The sequence below is a fragment of the Falco naumanni genome, chromosome 6 (genome assembly GCF_017639655.2).
Source record: "Falco naumanni isolate bFalNau1 chromosome 6, bFalNau1.pat, whole genome shotgun sequence".
In the NCBI taxonomy this organism is placed as follows: Eukaryota; Metazoa; Chordata; class Aves; order Falconiformes; family Falconidae; genus Falco; species Falco naumanni.
The window spans coordinates 4428544-4444539 of NC_054059.1; the positions used below are offsets into that span (position 1 = coordinate 4428544).

A 15996-nucleotide genomic window follows, 5' to 3' on the forward strand; every position below is an offset into this window, starting at 1 on the left:
CAAGGCAGCGCTGCAGCTGCTTCTGGCTGATGAATTTCCTTGACCGCATTTTCTTTCTCTGCTTCAGTAGGTCAACCTTTTCTGACTGTGCTGCAGGGTCTGTGAGTGGCGTCAGTACCCCAGAAGACAAGGGTGCTAATGGTGGGACAAGGCATTCTCTTGGTCCATCTCTCCTGCAGCAGAGGGTGTGCTATAAGCATGGTGCATTTTCCCCATTGAAAAAATCTTCCTGGGTTTGCCTCAGAAAGATTTCTCTGAAACAGGAATATCCCTTTCCACTTCACCTTTTTTTTTTTATAAAAGTTTGTGAGAGTTTTGTCCACACACCTCCCACTGAAGCCAGCAGCAATGAGGCAGCCAGACCTTCATGCAGTGCTTTGCAGGTTGAGAAGGCGCTGCACACACCGAGTGCACAGCACAGTAAACCCGGTATCAGCTTGCAACTAATTATCTGTGTATAAAAATTCCCCTGCTCGCTGTTTTGCCGTTAGAGGCTTGCTGGTAAGATTTATGACTCTGGCTAAAATGAAGTACCATTTCCTTTTTCTCATCATTACTGTGCATGGCCTCTCTGGCTTTTCTTGTTAAACAGACTTGAGTTCACCCAACAGGGAACGTATTTTTGAGGCTCTTTCCCATCACGATTTTGCCTTTCTCTTTTTCTGTTTGTTATGACCAGTGAAGATAACCCACAGAACATTTTCAGGTCTTTCAACTTTCCCCTGCTTGGTGTGAGGGTGAAGACAGAGAAGCTGAGGGGCAGCTCTTTCACGTGAGACACAGCACTGGCCCACTCTCAGCCCCACCACAGCTTGTGCAGGCTCGTGGTAGACACGTACCTCCATCAGCATGGTCCCTCTCTTCATAGTGTGATGCGCAACTGTTGCATTCAGCATTTGTATGAGCTAAAGAATGATTCCTTCACTTCACGCTAGAGCACAGGGGACCAGCTGTAGAGCTCAGAGGAAGGCTGTGTTTCTCCTGCCCTTGTGTTGTGTGTGTATGTCCTCATTTCACAGGCTGAACGAAATGAGACCACTGACCGAACTTTCTGAACTGGCAGATGCAACGCTGACTTCACCCTGATCTGAAATCACCTGAAATCTAGTTTGTCTGATGTTGTAAGACAGTAGGGTTTCTTCTGACTACAGAGAAAAAAAGGGAGCAATGTTGAGCTGCTGCCATCTCTCCCAGTTGCAGTTAGATATAGTTATTTTTGTATTAGAGCTTGGGAGAAAACCGGTAGAGATGCCAGATAAACCTTCCCAAAACAAACATTTGTGTTAATACTTAAATATTGTTCATCTTTTGCAGCATTTACTTATCTGTTTCCCACATGCTGAACCTTATGGGGAGTTTTTGTAGTTGACTGTGGCCCGTTCTTTCATTCTGTATGTTAGCTGTTTTCTCGATTTCCGTTTTCTAAAATAAATTGGCAGTAAAAGCCTGACTCTGATAATCACAATGTGGGAGCATCCTTTTGGCAGGGCAGGCGTGCATTCTTGTGGTTCATGTGTGTTGGAGCAGGAGTCCCCGAGCATAAACCCAGTGAGCTGCATCATTTCATGGTCCCTTGGGAAGCATCCTTACCTGAGAGACCCAGCGCTGGCTGGTATGGTAGGGTCTTCCGAAATGCCAGGCTCAGGGACAGCAATTTCATTCTCATCAATGAACCATCTTATTTTCTCCTGTTTGTGTGTGCATTAACCAAAATTTCCAGTCCTTAAGGAGAAATAAGCCAGATATCTGAATTCTCATCAGATCTGACACAAAGTATTAGGCTGTGACTTTTGCTGTATATTGGTTTTACTGCATGGGGCATAAATACTTGTCTGGTGTCATTCGATAATGCTGTGTAGGGGTCCTCCTCACACCATATATTAACTTCCCTTTTACACATAGCCATTCTTTCATGAGTCATGCCACCGAGATAAAATATTTTCAACAGTGATTTTATTTTGAGTGTATTCCAATGATGAAGTCATTCAGATTTTACATAAAAAGATTTACAAGTTCCTGCGGTGATGCTCTTGAACTACAGTCTCCTGCTTCTCCTAGCCCAGCCCGGTTGATATGTCACAGAGTTAACTGCAACCAGAGGACAAGAGGGGGTGGAAAATTCCCCCCATGCACATCCCCCACCTCCTCTGAGGGTTTTCCATTTAAGCCCAGTTGGTGGGGAAAATCCAGTTTGCAGACCCTGGAGTGCATCCCCAGCCACTGCTTCCCTGCTGCTTCTCTTGATGACTTCAGTTGTGGTTTCTAGCCAGACTGATTCCTCGTGTGGTTTTACCATTATCTGAACAACTGTCTGTGTCCACAGACTTGACACAGCTCACCCAGATAGGGACACACGGCAGAGCCAGTCCTCACAGTTCTGGGCACATACCCCCCTACTTCTGGTCCACACCTCCTCAGTTGTGGTGGTCTTCCGCATCCCACCTCTGGGCACCAGGGAAGAAGCTGCTGTGCCCTTCGGACTCTTGGTTTTGGCTGCCCCTGGCCAAACGTTGCATGTGAGCACAAGCAGGAGTGATGGATTAGCATGCTCCTTCCCTTTGGAAGAACCGAGCAAGTTACTAGGGGGAAATTAAATGCACTGATAGTGAAGCAGGCCATGCATCTTTTCTGACATAGGTATTAATATCATCATGGGTTTAATGTATGGATTTCAGGGAGAGATCCTGCACTAGATGTTAGGAGCACTGCAAATGCCTTCTCAGCCTCAGGCGATCCTTCAAGCAGTTGCAAGCTACAAATGTTCCAATGAAGCTGTTTCAACCAGAAAGAAATATTGTTCAGCTTCACTTGGAAAGACACAAAACGTAAAGAAAACACCGTTGCTAATCTGTGATGGTATTGCATGTAACAGACTGGGATCCTTGACTTCACTGGGACTAAGTTGTGTGCACATCTGTGTAAGAAGCATTGCACTCCACTAAGTGAGGTGTCACTTCAGAAAAGACCGGCTCTGTTTGCACTTCTGTGCTCACTTCTCCCTACTCACCGGTGTGCAGCCTTCCTTAAATATTTTTTTTCTCCTGTTCACATCTGTGAGCAGCTCACCAACTCATCGTGTAGGTTCATTTTACTTAGCGCTAATTTTATGCACCGATTGTGGACATTCGTGTGTTTACAAACCCCACTGTATATTTGTTACTCACCTCCCTCATTGGCTGCCCAGCTTCTCTGGTTTTCTTGAGCATGGTAACATGAGTTTCTGTGCCTGAAAGAACTTTCATGCCAGATGGAGTAATACCCAAGTACATTCATCGTGCTTTTCTCAAATCATCTTTCTTGGTTTGTTCATTGCAAACTGAAGAACTTACCAGTTTTCCTCCTCTTAAGCATCGAAGCTCATGTTATTTTACATTAACAATAAAACCTCTCTTTGAAATGCACCCTCTGTATAACAGAAATCCAAGCTGGAAAGTGTTTTCTTGAAGTAAATACTTTTTTAGCTTCATGCTTCCTTCTGCCAGTTGCGGTGTCTGGTGTGTCTTCCTTTGCATTCTTCAGTGCTGATTTGAGCTGCCAAGCAGTACTGGAAGCCCTCAGAAAGAGGGGGAAAAAGTTAACCTGGTTCAAAAAATGCAAGAGGTAGTTAACATAAGTTAAAAAACAGAACAAAAACCCCTTAGCGTGTCCCATCTGAAGTATTGTTCTTTTTCTAGCTTTCTCTGCAGCTGTGAAGGCAGATGCTTCTTTTTAAAATAATGATAAGGTTTCCTTGCACCCCCCATGATGGCAGGAGCTAGATCTTCGTGTTGACATAGAACAATGATTTTGTGGCCTCTCATGATCCTGTAACTGATTGCCTACATATGCAGGTCTGTGCTGAGAGCTGAGACCTTGGTATGAGCAAACCTTGCAGCAGAGAGTGCGTCTTCCCCTGCCTAGGATCAGGCACTTTCCGTGCCATAAACCTGGCCAGTCAGCATGTTAAAATGCTGAAACTCCTCTTCAGTAGATGCACCATTGGCTCTTCATTTCATATTAGCTCAGTTTTTTCATGTATTCCTTGTAAATTTACAGCTGTAGCAACAGTTTTGCTTTTAATAATTTGCCCGTTTCAGAAGGCAAATTCTTTTTATCAAATGGAAAGCATGAAGAAGCCCTCATGTTGAGCGTAGGCGGGGGTTAGGTTTCATTCTACCCTAAGCTGACCCCCGGGCAGAGAGATTCCTGCTTTCGTGTTTTAGATCATGTGTAAAACCTGATGCTGGCTGGATCGTCCTGTGTAGGGCAAGAATATCTGGGGAACATGGGTCGAGATAGAGAGTGAGACGTTTGCAGAAGGGAATGAAATGTTTGGGATGCAGCCTTACGCTTTCTACAGCAGTGAACATCAATCACGCTGTCTCAGAAAAGCACAGCACTGAAAGTCTTCCTCCAGCCCCCCTTTTTTTCTTGTTCCCCTGTTCCCCACTTCTGTTTATTCTCATTTCCTTCTGATACACGGTGGCAAGTGCAATTTGAGCTCAAAAACCTAACCTGTCCTTGAAAACACAGAGCCTTCCCTCGTCTTATTTCTTTGACCATTGAGTAAACAGCAGTTATTTTTGTTCTACCAGTGATTTATGACTGAACAGATTTGGAGATTATTTTTTTCCTTTCATAGGCAATTTAGATAATGCGTATTTGTGACCATAAATATTTGGTCCTCTTACAGTCTGTCAATGAATGTTATGCCGAGTTGGAGAAAATTATATAAATTGAAGAGACACAAGCGTTGTGTTCCTAGCATAGCCTCATGATTCTTTTGAAGTACCCATGTAGGTAATCTTTAAAGGTAGCAGTATTTTGAGCATCTGTTGGTAAATCATCTAGGAGGATTCCATCCAGAAGAAACTACTTGTTGTCATGTTCTCTACAAGGCTTGGATTGGAATAAAGTGCTGCAGCATCAGTGCTCTGAAAGTATTGAACTTTTTTTACCAGGGACCGCATACTTACAAAAAACCAACAACCAAACCTCTTTAATTTGCACTGATTTGTGTTTTTGGGTTTTTTTTTACTTTCTAATGGAGGCAGTAGACATTTCTTAAGAAACTAGAAGATTTTACTGAAGAGTAAGTTTTTTGCAAGTTTCAGAAATTAGTAGTAGTTTTAAGAAAAATAATCTAAACTTCTGGGTTTTATACTCTTTCCTTCACCTCCCTCTTCATCTGACTTCAACTTTTGGTGATTCTGCAGATGCAGCCCTTACAGTGATCCTGGGAAGACAGATACATGCCACTGCTTGTACTGCTGCTGTCCCCTTCTGTTCAAAAGAAAATAATTTTCCTTTCCACTCCCAATTGCCAGTTTTATCCCAGTAAATAGTAGTTAAGCATTCAAATTTATTTTTCCAGGAAAACAGTAAAGTGCTGGGCACTGGCGGCTTGAAAACCCCTGTAACTAAAACCAAATTACTTCTCCTTCCACAAGTATTTCCTTCCCACCCTCCTCCCCAACCACTTCAGAGCGTGACCGCTTCCTTGACAGACGGGGGAAGCCTTTCTGGAGTCAGCTGGGACTGTGCGCTGGGGGGGATCTGGGCTGTGTGGGGATGCCAGGACTCGGGCGCTGGCAGGTTCACCCCCTCTCGCAGCCCCCTTCCCTGTCCCAGCGTACCCCCCTCCACAGGCTGCGCCCCAGGCCCCTGCACACAGCAGATTTGCACACACACGTTTTGCTCCCTCTTCGCTTTCCTCTGGCCACAGACCAGTGCGACAGGCAGCTCTGCTTCGCAGAGGACGCACCTTGCATTGACCCGGGGATACCCAACTACGCTGATGGTGTTTCTTCTCTGAAGCTCCCCAGAATAAAGCAGAAACAGGGGAATAAATTTGATGTTTCTAACTTAAATTCCTTGATAAAATCAAAGTGAAGCTTTGGCAAAACCCAGTATTAATTGTTATTTAAAGTCCGTTAGATTGTTTTGCTAGTTTTGTTGAACACGTCTGTGGTGCGATGTGCAATTTCATAGAACCACAGAATGGTTTAGGTTGAGCTTTAAAGCTCATCTGGTCCAACCCCTTGCCACGCGCAGGGACACCTTCCACCTTCCACCTTCCACCTTCCACCTTCCACCAGACCAGGTTGCTCCCAGCCCCATCCAGCCTGGCCCTGAGCACTCCCAGGGATGGGGCACCCACAGCTGCTCTGGGCAGCCTGTGCCAGTGTCTCACCACCCTCACGGTGAAGGATTTCTCAGTGCGTGTGCACGTACCTGTGGTATGGTCTGGTAGAATAATCACAGAAGTGTTGGTTTATCTGTGACGTATTCTTCTCTGGGGCCTCGTATGTCTAGGTGCTATATGAATGCAAGAAAAGCATAGTCTTTGTTGTAAGGTGTCTGCAGCTTGAAAGAGGTAGGAGGTATGAAATGGGAATAGTGTAATTGTCATGTTTAACACGAAGACCTTCTGTGTTTTAAAAAAAGGCCCCTAAACTGGTTTTAGAATTAAAGGAGGAGGTGGGGAATAAGAGGGGTTTTGTGAAGATTCAATGCTTGGATTTTTTAATGTCTGCCTTTATTTTATTTTAGGTTGCTATTGACTGAGTTGCCAGAACATTGCTCCACAAAGCTTTGGAGGGCCACTTCTTAATGGATTGCTGCAGCCTCTTAATTTCTCCATTGATCCTGTTCCCTGCATCGTGAGAACATTTTAGCCAGCACAGAACCTAGAAAAGTTACATGTAAGTCATGATTCAAATTCCTTTCTATTTAAAGAAAGAAAGAAAGAAAAAAAGGTCTTGGAGAGGCAAGGTGGAGGCAGTAAACATCATACTTCAGAAAAATACTGTAAAAGCTGTAATTCAACAGCAAACAACAGGTGGTGAATAAATTGTTATTGAATAGTTACTTGCTTTTTTTAACCTAAATCTTGATTGTCATTTTGAAGGCTTTTCTAAGTGTTCTGCTACCATAGTAAACCATACCAAGAAGTACTTAAAACACGTCTCTGCGCGCTATCCCCCTAACTATGCTTTGGTTTTCTCCACAACTGGGAAAGTGTGCGTGCACTTATCTCGGTGTGCTGTGCCGAAGCCGCACGTGCTCTGTGTGAGTTTGGAGGCCATCCTTTGCTCAGCAGGACTGCAGGCATCCCTGTATTTTTCCCATCATAAAACCCATATCCTCCTTCGGGGTTTCCAGAATACTTCCCTTGGAGGAGCCCTGGTGCTGCTTTTCCTTTCAGCCTGCTGCCCCAAAAGGCTCTTTAAGCATCAGCTTAAAAATTTAGCTGCTCCACCTGGCTGTAGGAGGGTGGAGGAAGCTGTACACAGATTTGCTAGGGACAAAGGGGAGCTGCAGTCTCCTTCCTATCTCCTCAGTCTGGGTAGTAGTTCCTGGTGAGTGTTGCATGCTTTGATTTTTCCTCCCAAGACAGGGAATGGCTGTGGTGCTGTGCACACATTTCATCCCCTGTCGTGGTTAAGTTCTCCTCTAAAACGTCACATGGCATCAGCCTGGCATGGAATCGGAGGGCTGTTCTAGAGGGGAGAAATTGGTTTGACCGTTTTTTTTACTTTTCAGCAGTTCTAACCCTAATTCTGGGGTGGATCTGCAGGTGGAGAAACCTCTGGACCGTTACAAGGATGGCATGGATGTGGTGGTCTGTGCTGTCCAGAGGGTGGGACATCCCAGAGCTGCGAAGTCTGAAAAAAGGCTTGAGCACAATTTTATTCCATTACTTTTTAAAATAAAGCCAAATCTCATCGTGGTTGGGAGGTTTTTATCATTCAGATAGTGGTGTAGAGCAGCTTGGCAAAAGGCTGCCTGAGCCAGAGATAATACAAAATTGTGGTTCGCAGTGTGGTACTATGCATGTCCTGCCCCTGTTCGTTCACTGCAGTAACAAATCCATATGACACATTTTAATGATTAAATCAGGACAGGGCAGTGAAGCCAACCACAGCGCTCATCACTGGGCAATTTTTCTTGAATGCTTACTAACAACATTTTTAATCTTAGGAACGGATTTGTAGTACTACTTCTAAAAAAACAGGAGTGTTTTGGAACTGAAGAGTTTGTATTAGTAAGATACCTTCATTTGAGGTACTTAATTTGATCGGGTGACACTAAAAGTATTGTTTAAAACAAGAAAAGTCTATTGTGAAAGGAGGACAGGGTTTTTTAATGCATATGGAAATTCCGTTTTTAAAGAGAGGAGACAACTTTTTCTGGTATGATGAGTATCAGCAAAAATAATAGTGAAGTAGTAGGCAGCCGAGAAAGGCTGGGTAGTAACAGAATTCACTGTCAAAGGGGCCTTACAACGTGTTGGTTTGATTTTGTTGTCCAAAAAAGGGAGAGCATTGCTATTTCATTGTGGGCTTGGCAATATATGGTGCAGTTATTAGTCAACCCCCTGATAGCAGGAATCATTTGACTACAGGAGAGTTTTGGATCTGGCTTGAAACTTGTTTCTAGTGTTTGTCTTAAGGGAAGAAAACTTGAAAATACAAGTTGTAACAGCTAGGCAGGCAGCAAAACCTTGTTCATCAGTCCTACTTAGCACCATTCCCATGAGGCTGGAAGCCTTATTCACACTTTTTTGTAGGCTGTTCTCATGATGTTTGAAAAGCTTGTCATTAGGCATCCTGCAGATTCACTATTAAAACCCCTTTCAGAGGAACTAACTTTAAAAATGGCATCATTCTTAGGGCACTTGAAAAAACAGCCAGAAATTTAATAGACGTAAATGGAAGAAAACCTCTCTCATTCCAAGAAGTGCATAGAAAGTTTTGTCTTGCTGCTTCTTGTGCTGCAAACAATCAGAAGTCTTTATTTCCAGTGGTAAAATCAGGTCTGAGGGCCAAATAAACTTGAAAACTGGTGTAAGGATATAGGAGCTGTCATCAAATAGTGCTTTACTTTATTTTCCTTTTTCTTTCCCACCCCCCTTTTTTTTTCTTTTCCTTTTTTTATTATTCTGCTCCAGTGCTTGAGATGTGTGCTCTAACTCTCAGCACATGTATCACCGGGGTTGTAGCCGTTGTACTCCATGCCAGCAGAGGTAGATGCGAGGGCAAGCTGCTGGTTGCTTATTTAACTCTGTGTTTCCCACTGCCTGGCTTTTTGTGATAACAAACTCTGCATGTAACAATTACCTTGTTACAGCAGTTCCCATAGAAAGAAGCGAACTTTCCCTTGTTAATTAGCCCTGTTGGAAAGAGCAGTTACACAAGGTTGACCCAGCTGTGACAACCATATTCTTCTTGCTTTTCCCAGGGTGCAGTGTATTTCGTAAACAAGTTTTCCTTCCCCCGCTTCCATTTATTATTTAGTTTTTATAATACTACTAGGATGCTGATTTATGTGATTTCCAAAAAACCAATACGTACGGAAGTTTGAATTCAAAGCAGAAGGTATCTTCCTTGTTCTGACAGAGCAGATTGCAAAACCCTGTTATGGTGCGTGTGCCAAGATTAAAAAAAAATAAGAATATCCAGGTCCCCTGGGAATTAATCCTGGACAGGTTAGACCGCGTGTATTATAATGAGGGAGTACACAAATTAGGGAGAAGCTGTGCTTTTCACTGAGCAGCTTACAGTTCGTTATCCCAAACGGTCACTAATGGCAAAGCATGGATGGGGCTTTGCTCAGGTGCTGGGGACATGGCTGTGCCTCGGAGCAGATGCTGGGGCAGGGCTGCTGGCATCCCCGCGGAGGCGAGTGGTGATTCCTAGCAATTTCCACACTCTGCTCACGTTTCTCGCTTAGTTTTACCCCATGTGTTTTCCTTTAAAAGCAGCAAAAATAACGTCCTAATCAATGGTAATCTGCATCTAATAAGTTGTCCTAATTTGTCATGCTTATCTATCCAGTGTTGAGAATTCAGCAAGCGCTGCTAAGTGCTTTGTTCGGGGGAAAAAAAAGGCAACCCAAAATGCAGAAACCTCTGCACACAAATTTCCTATTTGCTAGGTATGAGTTCCTCAGAATATTTCAAAAAAAATTAAAAAAGATTTCTTGAAATCTGTCCTACAACCATCTGTAGGCAGATGTAAATAATGTAAAATTTTAAGATGCAGATTTTTAGTGATTAAATGTCTGTCACCCGCCTACCACCGCAGCCTGGGAAAAATGTGTCTTTTTAAAAATCTGCATCAAAAGGTCAGGTAACTTGACTGAGTTAAGAAGGAAATCAGATTTCTGAAGGCAAAGTCGCATCCCTTTGAACATTGACTTATCAAATACTCCTAACTCTTCGTACCAAATCCAGTTCTCAAGCGCCATGGCTGTACCTGAGGACAGGGATGGTTTTATCCTACTGGGGTTTGATGTAAGACGTGGCCATGTCTGAATTTCATGATTTTTCTGGTACATTTTCCTGTTGGAGTGCTGTTTTTATAGTGGAGAAGGCATTTTCTTACCCATTTTATAGTACTGGCATATGAGGGCTCTGCACCTCATGCATCATCACGTGGAGCATCTCCTGCCCCGGGGAGCTTCACGACCTCCCGTGGCACGCTGCCCTGGGTGTTGTGCTGACAGGCACCAAAGAGCATTTTCCTGCAGACTAGGGGAAATCTTCTTTGCCACTAATTAATCCAGTTACTCCTACTGCCCCCACGTTGAGAATACATAAAGCTGTTGACCACTGCCAGCACTGCGTCGGTCCCTCGTTGTGATCAGGTGCTCCTCGGTGCCATCAGTGCCTCTGTACTTGAGGCAGGCTGCACCCCCAGTCTGAGTGGCTGGGGACAGCTTTTGAGAAGTGTTTGCAGGAAATACATCTGTTGATTAAATACATTTTTAATGTATATATACATATGTGTGTATATATATAAAAATAACAGATATATATGAAAAATACAATTTTAAAAATAGATATATATGGACAAATATAATCAGTATGGTCTGGAAAGTGCTGGTGTAGCTTCGTGTGCACACAGGTGTGGGCAGTGATAGGACATCCCACTCTGGATTTTTCTGACCAAGAGCCCCGTACCAGAGGCATCCCTGTCTGGGTACACATGGCGACCATGGGCTGTATGGCCCGAAGGAGCATCCTGCTTGTGCTTAGCTGAGCCCGTGGGGGAGGACGGTGGTGTTTGTTGCAGTATAGCGCGCCATATGAAACCAAATTTATTCCGACACCTCTCACCTTTGCTGCCATTGACCACAAGTTTGTTTGTTCCTCACCCCAGCGGTGCGATGGGCCGCGTGGGTACGCGGTGTCACTGATCTGTTTACTCGGCGTTTCCCACGTGGCTGCCATGTTGTGGTGAGGACTTCTATTTTTCGCTGTGACAGGTGACAGCCCGGGTGCGTGTGTGTGTCAGCCTGAGGGACTGAGTCACAGCCCTCCCTCCGCCCAGGGCCAGCGGCACTTCCCCTTACCGGGGTGGGGGGTGGGGGGGCAAGATGCCAGCCCATCTCCACAGGACGGCTTACCTGCCCACATGTTGCTTTATTATTTTTTTTTTTAATTTTTTTTTTTTTTACAGAAAAACTGAGAGGTGGTGATGGCAAGATCAACTTTCTCTGTAACCCAAACCAGTGAAAAGTAAAATCCATCTCACCACAACAGTTTTGTTTTCACTGCTGGTTCAATCTGTCCTCTCCCTCTGGCAGAGCCCTGCACAGTCATTCAGTGCCCGGCTTGGGGGTGGTGTGGTTGTTAGCTCAGTGGTGTATGACCCATTTATTTTCATAATACTTAGATACCCGTGCTTCTGCAGCATTCAGCGCACAGATCCTACGACCTAAATCCTCGCCAGAGAAGCACACACCTGATCTCAGCAGTGCGCGTAGAGAGCAGCCGGCTCTGCGCTCGGCTTGCCGGGGGCTGAGGGAAGGTGATGGGCCATTGGGTCTGGTGGGCAATTAATGACCAAAGGCAGGTAAAGGTACATTTTTCCAGGGCTGGCACTTTGTCTTAGATTATTTTGTTAAATATTGATTGCTAGTTTATGGGACGTGTTTCCTGTTATAATTTGCAAAAAGTTGAGAAATAAAAGTGTTGTAGCGGATGCTTCTCTGGCTATAATAACTTGCATTTTCAGAGACAGCAAGGTAATTAATGACATGAGATTGTTGACTCGTCTTTCCCCCATCAGCAGATGTGGCATCACCTGTACTCTTGTTGGGTCTGGTCTTAAGATGGACCTTTTTCTGTATTTCTTCTTTACTCAGCTAATTGAGTTAGCTTTCTGCAGGTTTTCAGATGATAACCAGGTTCGTTCTTGTGTTGCTTTTGGTAAATGGAAAGAATCAGGCATAGGACAGACAGGAAAGTAAACTGGCATCGTAGTAGACCTGGGAGTTTTAGGTATTAAATTACAGAATAATTTGCAAAGCGACTTGAGTTAAAGTGGATTTAAACACAATGAAATCATCCTTGACAGCAATTTGTTTGAAGTTCTTCTACTGTTATGAGTGTAAAGGGATTTTTTTCGTAATCACCAGTTTCTGGGTAAAGTATTCAGCATAATTTCTCACAGGTGAGTGAAGCATTAACTCCTTGTACCTCAGTAGTTTGGGCAGTGGGGGAAAAAACTGAGAGTTAGGGAGAGGCAACTCCTCCATTTCATCATTCAAAAACTGGTCAGTGGTCAGCTAACTTGGAAAAGGACTCTACCAGGTAACTGGGAGAAAGCAGTTAATTAAAGGTATGAAAATCCAGCAGGATCCTTGACAGTGGATACACACTGCGTACCAATAGCTGTCCTTGATGCTTAACAGAATGTAATGGCACTGTAAATACAAACTGGAAAAAAAGTAACAGCCATCAGCTAGTTTGCATCCCTTGTTCAGATGAGCCATGAGTTCTGGGGTTTTTGCATTTATATACTTTTGCTGTAGGTGTTGGAAGTGTGGGTGGCCATGAAAAAGCAGTGGTTACAATAAGATTTTCCATTTATTGCCCTTTGTGTACAACTAAAAATAAGATTCAAATGCTTCAGAATTTGTAGAGCAAGCATAATTCTTCTCTAGCTCTGATGACTGGCTTGCCTGCGACTTCAGCTTTGTCTGGTGAGTCCTAGGCTTAAATGCTTGTACATGGGTCTGTGTTGGAAGGAGAGGCAGAGTTTACTTGCGGTGTGGTCTAACTATGTTAATTCATCAGCTTCTTGCTTTAAAAAAGAAAAAAAATAGAGTTAGGCTTGGAGCATAAGTAAGAGGTAGTGATGAAAGAACTTTGGAAGAAGAATTGTTCTGCTCTCTGGAAAAAGCAGCTTTGGAGAGGACTGAAAGATCCTTAAAATCAGCCCTCCAGAACGTCACTGTTGATCCAGAACTTCATCTTCTGGCAAAGAAAAAGAAAAATAAGGGAGGGGGTTGGGGGGGTGGAAAGGAGAACTATACAAAACTGCTGATCATCAAGGAACAAATTCTCAGGGTTAACTTTTGGCACCTAAAATCCTTTTGCTTTGTTTTTTAGGGTGACAGTATTGAAATATGCTGTCTTGGTAGATTTTCCAGGTAGTTGTACTGGTTAGGAACCTACTAAATTAGTTGCAATATCTTGAGCTACTAAATCTGCTCTGACCACGTTAATTGGTAGTTCAGCTTGTGGCCAAGAGAAATATTCAAGAGAGACGTTGTCAGCATATGCAGGGAAATTCGTAACTTCATGGTGTCAGGTTTGGTGCTGTCCCAGCTTCACTCATTAAGTAGCCGTGGCATTTCCAGAGAATGAGTGTGCCTGTGCATGTCAAGCCTCTCGGTTTGATGTCATTCTTGCGATGGATGAATAGAGAGAGCATCTATCCAAGAGCTGCAGAAACAAAGGTAGAGGCTGAAAACTTGCTTTCTGCTGTGTGGCAGCTTGAGCTTCACTGCTTCCTTGTTGCTTTGTGACCTTTCCAGGTTTTCCAGGCTTGACAGGGTAGCAGAGGTGTTGGTCTTGAGAACTGGGCTGCGCAAGACAATAGGTTTTCACTCTGAGTAACAACACCACGTGGCACGGAGGATGTAGGGTGCTGGGGGCACTTAGAGGCACACACGCTTGTTCCATGGAACAGCCATGCTGTCAGCGGTGAGTCTTTCATTATGCAATATGAAATCCTTTTAAATTATCTTGGTGTAACCCGCCCCCTCTTTTCAGAAGAGCTCAGTGCCTGTCGATGCTGCTTTACTTTTGCCTTTCTGCTGAAATGCACATTTCTGCTTTTACATCTGTGTGCGCCCCTTGGACCGTCTCTTGCCTTGATACAAAGTACGAAAGGCAAGAGAGCTAATGCAGTAATCAAGGTTTTAAATATTTCAGGTGGGAACAGGCAAAACTTCAGCAATAATTAGTTTCCACGGCAGTGGTTGCTGCAGGGAATTGCATTACATCTGTTATAATCGCCTGCGTGTCCCAGTCCTGTAGGTGACCAGATGCTGACAAGTGGCGTGAGTGCTTGTTGCCATTTTTTCGGTGAAATTTTCCCTTTTAGGTACAGATGTAGAGGTGGGTTTTTTCTCCTCCCTCCTCCTCCTTTCTACTGCTGCGCCCGATGCTGATGAGTTCAAACCTGATGGCTCTGAAGATAACAGCAGGAGAGAGCGCGTCATGCGGTGATGGCACTCACGCACCGCTCACCGCTGCCGCACTTTCCAGCTGGATGAGGCACGCTGGTCTTTTCCAGGGGTATCGCCGCACAGGCTATTTTTAGAGATGGCACACAGGGCGCATTGTGCAACTATCAGTACCCACTGCTGGGCTCTTCATTTTTTCCCTTGTATGGTGATGAGGTTTGCAAGGTGTTTACCTTTCTCTTGAAAAGGTGGACAGATCTTTTTTTGATCCTTTTGACCACTTGCAGAGCTGCTCCATGGAGTCTGTGGAGTTGTGTTTTCAGTGTACAGTCTGAAGGGAACAGTCCTGCATGTGGCTGCTAAATTAGGATTAGTATAAGTGACCAAAGTGATAAAGTTGAGATTTTTAGCTGAAGAGCTCTAACAGCCTGTTGGGTTGCATAGCAAAAGATCTGCTACCTCAGAAAACCCCCAGCTTCGTTTTTTTTTAACTTTCCCGCAGCAAACAAGCTGCACTCGGGCGTTTTTGCAGTTGTCATAAACCCTTTCTATGGCTCTCAGTTTCTGAAGTCCTTTAAACAGCCACCTGGGCTGTCGCTGCTCCCTGCGATGTACAGGAGGTCCTGTGACATGGTGGCCGCAGACCCCGGTCAGCCAGCGACCCCCTCCCACGTACCTGGGGGGAATGGTGGATGCTTAGGGATGTGGTGCAGCCTCACAACGGGAGCAGAGCCAGACAGAGCAGTTGAGTGCTGCCTGTCACTTGCCGGAGGAACAGAGCTGCCTGGTCACAAGCTCCTTATTGCATTGCTCGAATAATGCAAAAACATTAGCAATGGAGATTTGCTGTAATGGTGTATTTTAAGTGTGTCTCTGCTCTGCCAGCTTCACTTTTAATGCACTCAGTTAAGGAATGCTTTGGAGGTCGCTGCTAATGGATGAATCTTCCGGAAAATTGGAATTTTCAAATCAGATTGACACTTTGGAGTGAGAAATATAAATCTAATGAGAGTATTTCAGCAGAGGTTTGTAATTAGGAATGAATGGAGGGAATTTGTGCGCGCAGTCTGCAAAAGGGCACAATGGAAGGTGAAATTGCACCCTCTGTGCTGAATGAGGGATGAAAGCCAATGTATCAGTGTCATGGCATGACAGTGTAGAGTATAAATGATACTGTCACTGAGTGCTGCAGAAGGTATCAAGGGAATTCCACTCCAGTAAATTACATTACTTAGACAGACCTGAAGGCATTGTGTCTGAATGATTGGAGGGAAAAAAGGTTGTCAGCACAAAGCAGAAGATATTACAGAACAACTGGCTGCAGGCTTGGAAAGCGGTGTTTTTCTGATATTTACCATGCAAAGCTCTTCAGATGCTTTTTGAAATTATTTTGGTTGAATTACAAATGTATTGATGAAGCAATAGTATTTTTTGAGATGGTGTTCAGAGTGCATACCAGCCTGCAGCAAAAGGTTGAACATGCACAGCTCCCATTTTTTCGGTAGGAATTGGGACTCCTTCAGACTTGGGAAA

General features: G+C 44.3%; 1 protein-coding gene across 3 annotated transcripts in view; it reads left to right on the forward strand.

Moving 5' to 3' along the window:
- The window catches only part of BACH2 (BTB domain and CNC homolog 2), a 197049-nt gene that overhangs the window by 100491 nt on the left and 80562 nt on the right, over positions 1-15996 (forward strand). For 2 of the 3 annotated variants that reach the window (XM_040597406.1, XM_040597407.1), the window contains one exon: positions 6532-6683. The gene's annotated coding sequence lies outside the window, so the exon portion shown is untranslated. Of the gene's footprint in view, positions 1-5027; positions 5072-6531; positions 6684-15996 lie in introns of those variants that run through there. The other variant, XM_040597408.1, reaches the window with a different exon arrangement.